Genomic DNA, 12,450 nt, shown 5'->3' with positions numbered 1-12,450 from the left:
ACATTTAACTGTTGGCTTAGTGCTTGCTAGCTGGACAAAAGTTCCGTCTTTTATCCAAGTAATCTGTTCTGTAGTGACAGTTTTCAGTGGTGTACGCGTTGCACCCCCTCGTTTTCGGTAGCCGTGGGCTAATTTTTACAGAAATACACTTTTTGAAAAGAAGTTCAAGTGTGTGTTTCTTCGGTCATTATATGCAGACGAAAGGATCCGGGAACTTTAAGTTACAATTTTCCCACGAAGAAATTATGGTTTACCGCTGTGACCAAATATATATCTATCAATCAAATTAATCAATATATCAATCAATCAATATTTGCGTTCAACTTCGACACCGTTCCATTTTAAATAAGCCATGACACCACTCGGGTGTGGCAGACTCGATGACCAGTTCGGTCCTTCTGTCACTCCCATCGTCATCAGCAAACAACCTAGCTCACATTGTAATCTTGTATTGTTTTGTTATTTCGCATGTGCTGATGATCCAAAATAAAAGAACTTCTTCTTCTTCTTCTTGAAAGAGAAATGCCAGATGAGCAGGCTGGTTTTAGAAAAGGCAAAGGTACCCGTGACCAAATTGCAAATCTCAGATGGATTATGCAAACCAGCAGGGAGTACAAAAAAGATCTGTACATGTGTTTTATTGATTATTCGAAAGCTTTTGATGTTATCCAACATAACATTCTTTGGAGTAGTCTGAGAGACATGGGAACGCCATTGCACCTGCTGGAACTCATAAGGTCATTGTATGAAAATCAAGAAGCTACAGTTCGAACAGCATACGGAAATACAGCTTGGTTTAAAATTGAAAAAGGAACACGCCAAGGGTGCATTTTATCTCCTTCTCTATTTAATATGTACACAGAAATGGTCATGAGGAGAGCAGGGTTGAGTAATTCCAATATAGGAGTGAAAATCGGTGGCAGAATTATAAACAGCTTGAGATATGCAGATGACACTACCCTTTTGGCCGAGAACGCACAAGATCTTGAAGACTTAATCATCAAAGTGAAAAAGGAAAGTGAAAGGGCTGGATGGAAACTCAACATCAAAAAAACAAAAATTATAACAACTGGTAAAGCAGATAACATAAACATCAAGATCGAAAATCAAGAAATTGAAACAGTGAATGAATTCATATTTTTAGGCTCAAAAATAAGCTGGGATTCTAATAACTCACCAGAGATAAGGAGAAGAATAGCGCTGGGAAGAAATGCATTAATTGTTGGAATGAATAGCATTTGGAAGAGCAAGGATATAAAATTAGAAACAAAAAAGAAGCTGATCAATACTATAATATTCCCAATTGCAACTTACGGATGCGAAACATGGACAATGAACAAACCAGACAGAAGAAAGATTGACGCATTTGAATTGTGGTGTTGGAGAAGGTTACTGCGTGTTCCTTGGACAGCCAAAGTAACAAACGAGAAAATTCTTGAACAAATTAAACCGGACATATCCCTAGAAGCTAGAAGCGTCAGGCAGAAACTTTCATATTTTGGCCACATAATGAGAAGCAAATCAATGGAAAAAGACATCATGCTTGGTTTGGTGAGCGGAGGAAAAGGAAGGGGGCGCCCGAAAACAAGATGGCTTGACACGATTGTAAATGACAGTGGCATGGGAGTGCATGAATTGAAGGAGGCTGCGTGGGATCGAGAGATGTGGAGAAAGATGACGTATAGAGTGACCGAGAGTCGTAAACGACTGAACGGATGATGATGATGATGAGATCTACAATCGCGCAAGAAAGACTTAACAGTTTGTCAATGCTTTCTATAGAATGCGAGATTGCTAAAGCCATTGACTTTGAAGTTATTGTGAATGACTTTGCTAATAAAAAGGCAAGAAAAGTTTTTTTCTGAAAAACTAAAGGTTAATTGCCTAATTTTCCTTTTTTGCTATTAAAAGTAAAACAACATATCGTAAATAAACATCCACATTACCTTTAATTTGTTTTATAGCAAGTAATAAATGTCTATCTTTGTAGTTTGTATGTACTGGTATGTATTTTATGATATATAAACACCCATAAATTTTGCTATGAAGAGTAGGGGCCCCGTCATCACATTTCTAATTGGGCCCCGCGGTTCCTAGCACCGGGCCTGCTGATGTAAACAAATCGTCCCAGATGAAATGGAACTTTCGAAAAATTCTCTTGCGAAACACTAAACCCTTTTAAATTTTCGATTTCTGCATTGAGCACACTCAAAGTAAACAAAACTGTTTTTAAAAACAGAAATACTAATAAGGGTCAGATCAACAAGAATTTAGACTGATGGCATTAAAGGCTGGACAGTGGATAGGAATTGACTACAAAACTGCGGCTGAAAAATTTCACAACTGAAATATTTGGATTTCGTTGCGTCAAACGCTTGAGGAGAGGAAGGAACCAGATGTTGCTGAGAAATGTTAACTGCTGCTGTTGGGTGAGGTTACAAAAATTATCATTGGTAACATGTGTATGAGATATGGCTATGATAGTTTAAAGATAGGCTACAGTACAGGTTGGGTTTCTGAAAGAAGACATGGTTGTGATTTGACATTACAACAGATATAATATAGGCTGTAAGCCTGCAAAAAGTGAAAAACTTTGTCGAGTTTACCGTAACTACTTTGTACAGTATATATTTGTCGGAATCGGCCCATTTATTTGCAAAACATGTGTTTGTGCAATCACAATTAAGTTTTTGAATACGAGACTCTCAAAGTAAAAGGTTTGAAAAACTTCTCACTTTATGAATTACTTTTGTGTGTTGTGTAATTTAAATCGCCTTTGCAAGTGTTAATTGTAGGCCTATTTTTACAAGCAACAAATAAAACTTTATTTTTTCTCTGTTTTCTAGGTTTGGTGGCTGTGCCTTTTTAAGATAGTGTTTTCCAAAGTCTAAACTCTATTGTATCGATGCATATTTTAAGCCTTTTTCTTTTGTCATTTTCTTTTTGTGCCAAATTCATGTGTTTACTTATTGTTCTTTACATGTTCACTCTGACAGCAGTGAAAAATAAAATTGAATGTTGTTTTCCTAAATGCAGGTCTAATAATAAATTGCAACAACAAATTGCATTTGTCTATTAAAAACTTATTAATGAAAACATATCATTTTCCCTAAAATATAAGTATCTTGTTAAAGTTATTTACGTCTTACAAGATGTTCAATTGTCGATAGTTTTGTTGGAAGGCTTCAAAGCATCTGAATATAATAAATTTGTTGTTTTTTTAACAGCCAAGTGTAGCAAGAAATAACTACAACTAAAACCATATTTAAAACCACTAAAACTATTTTTGGTTTAACATATTGAAGTCGTTGGTTTTGAAAGGTTTATCATACTCAATATAAAAAAAAGTGTTGCTTAGTGTTTGTTCACATAACCTGGAGAGGAATAAGTAATGTTGAGACAAGGAAGTAGTGTGCAACCGTCTGATCTTTTTATATAAACTACGGAATTTCTTTATTTGCTTGTGGAAGGGCTTAAAGACTAGGCCTATGCCTTTTCCATTCTTGATGACTCCTACGTATTGTATGACTCATGGTGTGAACTCTCAATCAATATAATATAATTAAAGCAACTTTTAGGTGATGTCTAGTGTATGCCTTGAACTAGGATGAAGTTATACTCTCAGAATGTATTGTGAAAAAATGATTTAGACTGAACAAACAGAAACATCAATGACAACTTGACAAGCTATGCAACTAGAAGTATGGTTAAGTGGTGAGAGTGCTTGCCTGGTGCTTGAAAGGGTATCAGTTCGACATCACTCAAGAGCTTCACTGTTTTCTGTCAAGGTGTTTGATGACATACCAACTTGGAAGCAGATGAATCAATAAATTTGTAATCTTATGCCGCTTTCAGCTGTGTTGTACGGTGTCTGTAATTGCATTGTGTGTTGTTACAATTGGCATTTATAAACTAAATGTCAAGATTGAGAGAAAATGTCTGCTGTTCTGCCTGAACTATGATGTTTTGCAAAACTGAAATGACTGGTCGACTTCAGGGAGGGCCTCTTTTAACAGATTTCCACTGTAGGAGTAATATGAATAGTGATTGTTGTAGCTGCTTGGGAGCTTGACCCACTGGTCCCCTTAACTGGTTGCTGACTTTTCTGGTGTGGCAAACATGTTATTTTTTCCATAATAAATGGAAATCTGCGATGAAACTATTGAGTTTTGCTTGCAGGCCCATGCAATACATTGCCAGTGTATTGATGTGTGCAGGTGTGCAACCAGCAAAAATTTTGGGGGATTACAAATAAACACTGTTACACTTGTCTGTAAACCCAGCAACGAGTTGACAAAGGAAAACACACAGAGGGGGGCTTCTCCCAGAAAATTTTGAAAAACACCTAAAAATTTTGCATTCTAAGTGTACTTTCAGCCTAAAGCAACAATAAAACCCTTTCAAATAATGCTGTAACAGAGAGTGAAATGTTTAGTACAATGTAGAGTACACTACTAATCTTTTTGTAAAAATTACAGTGACTGGTACTGATTGCTTAACTTGACATGAAAAAAGTTAGTATAACTGTTATGAATCCATACTCATTCATCACAAATCCTCAAATTAAGGTTTAATAAACAAAACACACGATATAGCTGAACATAAACATAGCGGTTAACATCAACATAATAAGGTAGCAGGTATTAACTTAAATAAAGAGATTATACACTACAGCTTACAAACTAAAGATTACATGCAACTGAAATGTCTTCACTACTAAACAATCTGCTGTATGAAGCAAGCTACGCTTCTAGAACACTGAACACAAGTAAAATGTCGTGGCAGGTATTTGATTGTTTAAACGGGCAATTACCTACGTCATAGTACCGCAAGGAGAAGCAATAGAAATGATTAGGCACGAGGCAAAATACGAATGGTTAGTTGTAATCTACAACATTCTCCCCTGCCAAGAAATCGAGTTCAAATGGGTATTTGTATCATTCATACATCAAGCGATCAGGAGGGCGCCTTATGCGGGAAGAACGCCTCAGCATTGGATCTTCTCTTGTGTTAGGCTCTTCATTGACTTCAGAATGATGATCAACTTCGGTGTTTGGTTCAGCACCTTTCACGTTGCTGTGATGCATTTTATCAACGGGTGAATCGCTTGCAACGGTTTCATCATTGTACGATTGATCATTAATGAAAACAGAAGTGTCAGAATCAGTTGCGCTATTTTCGAAAGCATTTCTTTCTCCCACAGGAGCAACATCACGCAATGATACAGTAGTCTGGCGACCATTCGGTAATCTCACAAAAGCATACGTTGGAGTAGCATGAATTAATTCTACTTCATCTACAGCAGGTTCATATTTGCTCGTGCGAACGTGGCGCTTCAATAGAACAGGACCAGGAGTACTGAGCCAAGTGGGACTTGATGATCCCAACTTGGAACGCCGACTAAACTTCATAAAGCGTTCGTGGGGAGATACATTGATCGCAGTACAGAGCAGTGAACGTACGGAATGTAATACGTCAGGCAAAACACTTTCCCATTTTGAAATGGGCAAATTGCGTGTTCTTAATGCAAGTTGCACTGCGGTCCAAATAATATTATTATATTTTTCACATTGACCATTACATCGAGGGTTGTATATTGAAGTTTTGCTGAGAGCTATTCCTTTGCTGTGCGCAAATGATATAAATTCGTTTGACATAAATGCAGGCCCTCTGTCAGAATGAATATATGAGCAAAGGCCGAACAAAGAAAACAATTGCGATAAACATGAAATAACAGTTCCGGCATTCATATTTGCACAAGGAAACGCAAATGGAAACCTCGAATACTCGTCGATTACAGTTAATATATATTTGTTTCTTGTGGCTGAAGGCAATGGGCCTTTGAAATCAATATTTAGGCGTTCCATAGCTTGAGTAGCTTTTATTAGCGGAGTTTGAATCGGCTTGTGGAAACGAGGTTTAATTTCAGCACAAACATTACAATCTGAGATCATTTTACGTATCTCGCCGAGCGAATAAGGTAGATTCTTTGTTTTGATATAATGGTGCATTCTTGTTACCCCAGGGTGGCAAAGACTCGCATGAATCTCGTACAAATAATTGCTAGACAAACTTGCACAATACGCTCTTGATAAGGTATCAGGTGCCACGTTAAGTTTTCCTGGTCGATAAACTATGTCATACTGATATTGTGAAAGTTCAACACGCCATCTCAAAATTTTACTGTTTTTCAACTTACTATGACTTTTGCAATCATACATAAACGCGATTGATCGCTGATCAGTTACAAGTTTGAAACGCCGCGCGGCCAGCAAATGGCTCCATTTCCGCACTGCTTCAACAATAGCAGCGGCCTCTTTTTCTATCGAAGAGTGATGCTTTTCGGTTTTTGTCAACGATCGGGAAAAAAATGCAACTGGTCTATCTCGTTGATTTAAGGTTGCTGACAAGGCAACATCTGAAGCATCAGTTTCGACTACAAACATGGCTTCTTCATCGATTACTCCAAGTGTCACAGTGGCCAATTCTGATTTAAGCTCTTCAAACGCTTTTAAACTATCACCATTTAAAGGAAAGTCGCTGTTTTCTATTAACGGTTTAATTTTGTCAGAATAATGAGACACCCATTTGGCATAATATGCGAAAAGTCCGATAACACGCTGCTGCTCTTTGTTATTTGTTGGAGAAGGGAGCTCTAAAAGAGTTTTCACTCGGTCAGGATCTGGTTTTAAACAACCTTTAGAAATTTGATAACCTAACAACTGTATGCAGTCAGTCGAATATTCACATTTCGACTCATTAAATGTCAAATTACACTCTTTAGCTACTTGCAAAAACTTCGACAAATTTTCATCATGTTCTTGCTGCGTTTTACCACCGATTGTAATATCATCAAGATAAGCGAACGTACCTTTGCAATCATTAGACTTGATAATATCGTCCACAATTCGCTGGAAACATGGCACTGCATTTGTCAGCCCAAATGGTATTCTTTTCCACTGCCAAAGTGAACCGTCAGCTTGAAACGCAGTAAATATCCTGTCGCATTTGGGTAGTTCTACTTGATGGTATGCACTTGTCATATCGATTGTCGAATACACATTAAACTTTGCAACATTTTGCACCACGTCCTGCATCCGTGGCAGCGGATAAGCATCAATTCTAGTGAATTTATTTATAGTCTGGCTATAGTCAATGACCATTCGCTTTTTATGGTTATCTTGGGTAACCACAAGAGGCTGCGCACGCCATGGAGAATTACTTGGCTCGATGAGTCCTTCCTTCAGCAGTCGTTTTACTTCTGATCCTATGAACTCTTTATCTTGCATTGAATAACGCCGTTCTTTGGTTGCCACTGGATGGAAATCCTCCGTTAGATGCTGGAATAGATTGACAGGAGTTGACGTCTTTACAGCTTGCAACAATCCGAGGTGTAACGTGGGCTTCGAACCTCCGAAGTAAATGCTGACTCTTTTATGCTGTTCCATAAAGTCTTGACCGAGTATGACATCAGTTAGCAAATTTTCCAGCACCATTACATCCACTTTTTGGTATAGTTGACCACCAAGGTTCACGTCAACTTTACATATGCCTACACCTTTAGAGCTGCATCCTTTTACTGCTAAACCAATCCGCTGATCAGTCTCTTTAAGGTTTAGTTGCAATTGTTGACTAAACAACTTGCTTATGTGCGATAACGACGATCCTGTGTCCATTAAAGCATTGGCCGAAATACCGTTAATCGTGACAGGAATGATAACTTTCGTATCAATAGGTTTTGAAGTCTTTTGAGGGGTTATGTGCATCAAAGAGGTTGAAGAACAATGACTTTTATTCATAGAAGGTTTAGGTGATCGACACATTTTGGAGAAATGTCCTTTCTTAGCACAACGATAGCACTCAACTTCCTTAGCTGGGCAAAATTGTCGAGAATGCCGTTTATTTCCACAATATGGACATCTTACTGAAACGGTAGCTGCAACAGTATCTTGCTTTCTTTCAAGATCATCTTTAGGTTCGGATATAACAGCAACTTGATGCGAATGCAGTGCTGAGGGTTCTGCAACTATTCGTCCAGCGTTTTTTTGAGCATCTTCCAACGACCGAGCTTTCTCGAAAGCAGCTTGTAAAACAAGGTTTGGTTCTTCCAATAAACGTTGCTTAATTTCTTGTGATGTCAATCCGCCGATAAAGGCATCGAGAATAGATTCCTCTCTGTGCTGAACGGCGGACACAGCTTCGAAATTGCAGTCAGTACTCAAGCGCTTGAGCTTTTGATAATATTCATCAAGTGTCTGGTTGACCTCTTGCTTGCAAGATTTAAGCAAATAACGCGCATAAATTCGATGAGGAGCTTTGTCATATGCACTTTGAAGTTGAGTAATTGCAGCTTCATATGTGCCAGCTTCTGAAATGACCTCATAAGCTGCACTATCAAGATGATTGACAAGAAGACCGAGTTTATCTGCATCCGAAATACCTTCGTACTTCTGAATATAATAGGTAAATGACCTATACCAGTGCGACCAAAGCTTCCTGGCTTCGCTACTGTGAGGATCGGCAGTAAACAGTTTTGGTCTTAAGTCTTTAAGATCCATTCTGTGTCTGTTTATTAAATTGTTATGAATCCATACTCATTCATCACAAATCCTCAAATTAAGGTTTAATAAACAAAACACACGATATAGCTGAACATAAACATAGCGGTTAACATCAACATAATAAGGTAGCAGGTATTAACTTAAATAAAGAGATTATACACTACAGCTTACAAACTAAAGATTACATGCAACTGAAATGTCTTCACTACTAAACAATCTGCTGTATGAAGCAAGCTACGCTTCTAGAACACTGAACACAAGTAAAATGTCGTGGCAGGTATTTGATTGTTTAAACGGGCAATTACCTACGTCATAGTACCGCAAGGAGAAGCAATAGAAATGATTAGGCACGAGGCAAAATACGAATGGTTAGTTGTAATCTACAACAATAACATGTAGGGGCAAAAAGTTTACTGGAAGCTGGCAATTTCCCCCCACTTTCCCCTTAAAAGAGGCCCTAATTTTAGAGGAGCATACTTTGATAACTGATAAGATATGCTTAGCACAGCATCTCTTGCTTCAAAGGCTATTCCATTGTTAAGTATGATGCACTTGTATTTCTTTTTGTGTCGAAGTTGAGCCTATGTAGTATGTACCTGCTGGTAGTTAAATGTTCAGAAAACATCCTTGCTACGAATGTAGTTTATTGATGGATTTAGTTTGATTGCTTATATTGTTGAATTGGACTGCCATTCAACCACAGACGTATACAGAGCAACCTTCAACAGCTTTATCTTGTATGTGTGGTACTGAGAACACTTGGCATTATGATTAGCTGCATATTTATATTTTTCCAGAGTATCTGGGTAATGGGACATGCCTCTACTCTGTAAGCTGTTTTAGTTTGGTACGATTTGTAATATTCCAAAATATCACTATGGCCAAGTGTGTAAGCCATTGAGTTACTTATTCTATTTCCGCCAGTGGGCGGCATTTAATCAAATTGAGAAAAAAGACTTGGTTTTTGATCTTTTTCCTCAAGCGTTCAAAGTTCATCACTTTTTAACACAGTTGGTTGATTGTTCAGTCAGTTTTTTGCTTGTAGATGTTGAATCAATGTTTTTTTTGGAGTGGTGTTGTTTGCCACGTTGTTGGACATGCTTGAGAGAAAGTATTTGCGATAGCATTGGTTTTACTGTAGTTTGACCATTTAAGACGTCATTTTAACTTGCTGTACGTGGCCATTAACTTTGTGTACCTTGCAACACAATACAACGCACTGCTTTTACTTTTTATTTCCTCTGCTTGTTTGTTTTTATATAGTCCGCCCCGATACCTCAGTTTGTTCGCGCGTGACTTCTTGAACGAAGAAGCCTCAAAATCAAGCGGCACTGGTTCGACTCCGGGGTGTGCGCAGTGCGCTTGAGCAACCCACGTTAAGGACTGCTCTCCATCCAGCATCATCTAATGAATGGAATAATTCTCCGCTAACAACACTTCAACAATTGAAAAGTTCACTCTATCAATCTCGGTGACCGGTGTAACGGCAGTCCAAGAGTTACCAGGGTTGCCAAATATAATTAAATATTTTTTTTATGAAAATGAATGAACTTTCTACTGCTCAAAAAATTACATTGACTATTTTAGGCATTAATTAATCTTAAATAAAAAGGTATGCATTAGTTTGAGAGTAACTACTCAATTAAACTTAGTTGTAAAATTTTTGTTTTTGTATTGCTTTCAGAAGCGCCGGGCAGCTCTGTTTATTTGTGGTCTGACGTCATTTCTAGACTGCCACGCTGCAGCAGCACGGTAACTTTTGGACCGTTACACCGGGCCTGCGTCAGTGGTTCATCGCCTCTACAAGTATGCGAAACTGCCAGGATTAAACTCTCATAGAAGCTTTCCCAGTCCGAGGATAAAGATTCAATGAATCAATATGTGGCGCTATTGAAACAAAATAAATTGGCATGACTTGTTTAAGCTGTGTTTTTGCAATTTTCCTTGCCCGTTTTAAGTGCCGCACGGTTTCAGAAAGCTTCACCGTTGCCTAGGTGATCACATATTCTAATCAAATTGATATTTTTATTCCTCTTCGACAAGCTGGACAAAAGGTGCAATGTTGTAGACTTTTTGATCACAAAGCGCATGCGATTGTTTGCTGTTGGGAGCGCATTCATAGATTGCATCCACCTCGAAATCTCCGCGGTAAACCGTGTACTCGCCGAAAAGAATTCGATATTTGGACTTGGAATTCCTCTGAGTTCAATCGATCAGTGTAGAAAGCACGATTGCAAATAAAGTTTTCAATTTTTCCAGAATCGGTACTTCAGGATTGGTAGTCTGGGTTCTATGGTGTTTTCGATCGTACATATCGTACATCACACTACAGGCACGGAATAGTTTATTTATTAAATGTATTAATTGCAACTACGATTAGCGAATGACTTCCGCGATTTTTTAGAGCATGCTGTTGAGATGATTTGTGGCGTAATGTATTTCACTGCTTAAAAGCTCAGGAATTAACGTCTCTGGCTGTCATCACTGGATACGTTTCCACATCTCAATCTGTGTCCATGCCTTACAATGAATTCATAAAGACGACGCTCCTTATTTTTACTGAACTGTGACATTTTTTATGGTGAGATTAATTTGCAATAAAAAATATAGCTTCTTAACGTAACCGGTAGGACGTAGGATCAACTCATTTTTTAACTGCCTTGATTACACAAAGTATTGGGGAAGCTATTTAAATTTTAAAATCTTGACCTATGTTTAGATTTATACTTTTTTTCTTGCATTTTCTAATCATTTGAGTATTCGAAATATCATTCTTATAAACAAACGTAGTGTGACTAGCACTGCTGAACAGTTTTTTTTAAGAATTTTTTTTAAACAGAATCAGGCTTAAGCTTGGGAAGAACTTTTTTATTCTCACTTTTAAATATCTCTATTGCGATATTTTTTCAGTTCAATCGATGATTGGGGTTAGCTATTTTATCCAACCAATCAACGTACAACTAAAGTTTAAATTTCAGCGGGAAATCGGAGCAACTGTGTTGTAACCAAGGACTGTCGACTGATAAAAATCGATAACATTACCTTTTCAGATAAAGCATCTAAAATGGCACTTTGTCCTTTTCCGTGAACAAAATGAAAAGAAGTCCACTTCATTTTGTATTTTGCGACACTTCAGAGCAATTGGGAAACTTTACGTTTATTTGAAGGCATAGAACGTTGAATCTCAGCAAAAATCGCATTGGTTTATTTTAACAAGGTAGGATGGAGGTGTTTATAAAGCTTCATCTCAATAGGGTGGTAGCTTGTTGAGTCTTCTATCTTTTGTATTGAAACTTTCATTTGTGTATAAAGTTACACAGTAGTATCTGTTAACCTGCCTTACAAGAATACAGTTGAAGCATAAGATCCTCATTGTTTTCTGTTCATCTTATCTCGGCTGTTGTGGCCAATGCGCTCTGAACGCCGTAAAACATATGCGTAGTATTCACCATTATCGTCCTGGGATAGTATTATCTGTATCAAGTTAACTTTTCTTTTTGTGGATTTTGATTTGAAAATCGAACGTTCATATGAGCTTAATTTTATTGTCTTACAGTTCTCAGTGTTTAACCAAATTGTTAAACTATTGCTCACACCTTTCATTTTAGTTGAATTTGAAGCGTTTTTTTTTGGAGTTTAATGGTAAAACAGGTCATGGTTGTTGCACGACCATGCAGGGTTAACCATGAAAAAAGTGAATGGCCATCCAAGTTTACAAGTGTACGCTCCATGGTTGTACAAGTGACATTTGTCAACACCTTCATAATATGAAAAACCATATATATCGTTGAGACTATATCGTTGATGTGTTGCCAGTGTCAGTATTTCATGTTGAAATGACCTTTTTCAATGTTTTTTCTTCATCTTGGTGATGTCCTCGCCGCCAATA

At 37.7% G+C, this 12,450-nt stretch overlaps 1 long non-coding RNA gene across 1 annotated transcript; it reads left to right on the top strand.

Moving 5' to 3' along the window:
• Positions 1 to 2,314: 2,314 nt before the first annotated feature.
• On the top strand, positions 2,315 to 11,849 carry LOC145784176 (uncharacterized). Its single transcript, XR_014290988.1, has 3 exons — positions 2,315 to 2,429; positions 10,966 to 11,142; positions 11,612 to 11,849. It is a non-coding gene; the product is annotated as an uncharacterized LOC145784176 (long non-coding RNA).
• Positions 11,850 to 12,450: the final 601 nt, after the last annotated feature.

The sequence above is a fragment of the Aplidium turbinatum genome, chromosome 15, assembly GCF_918807975.1.
Source record: "Aplidium turbinatum chromosome 15, kaAplTurb1.1, whole genome shotgun sequence".
Classification (NCBI taxonomy): domain Eukaryota; kingdom Metazoa; phylum Chordata; class Ascidiacea; order Aplousobranchia; family Polyclinidae; genus Aplidium; species Aplidium turbinatum.
This window is presented reverse-complemented; position numbering and strand designations above follow the sequence as displayed.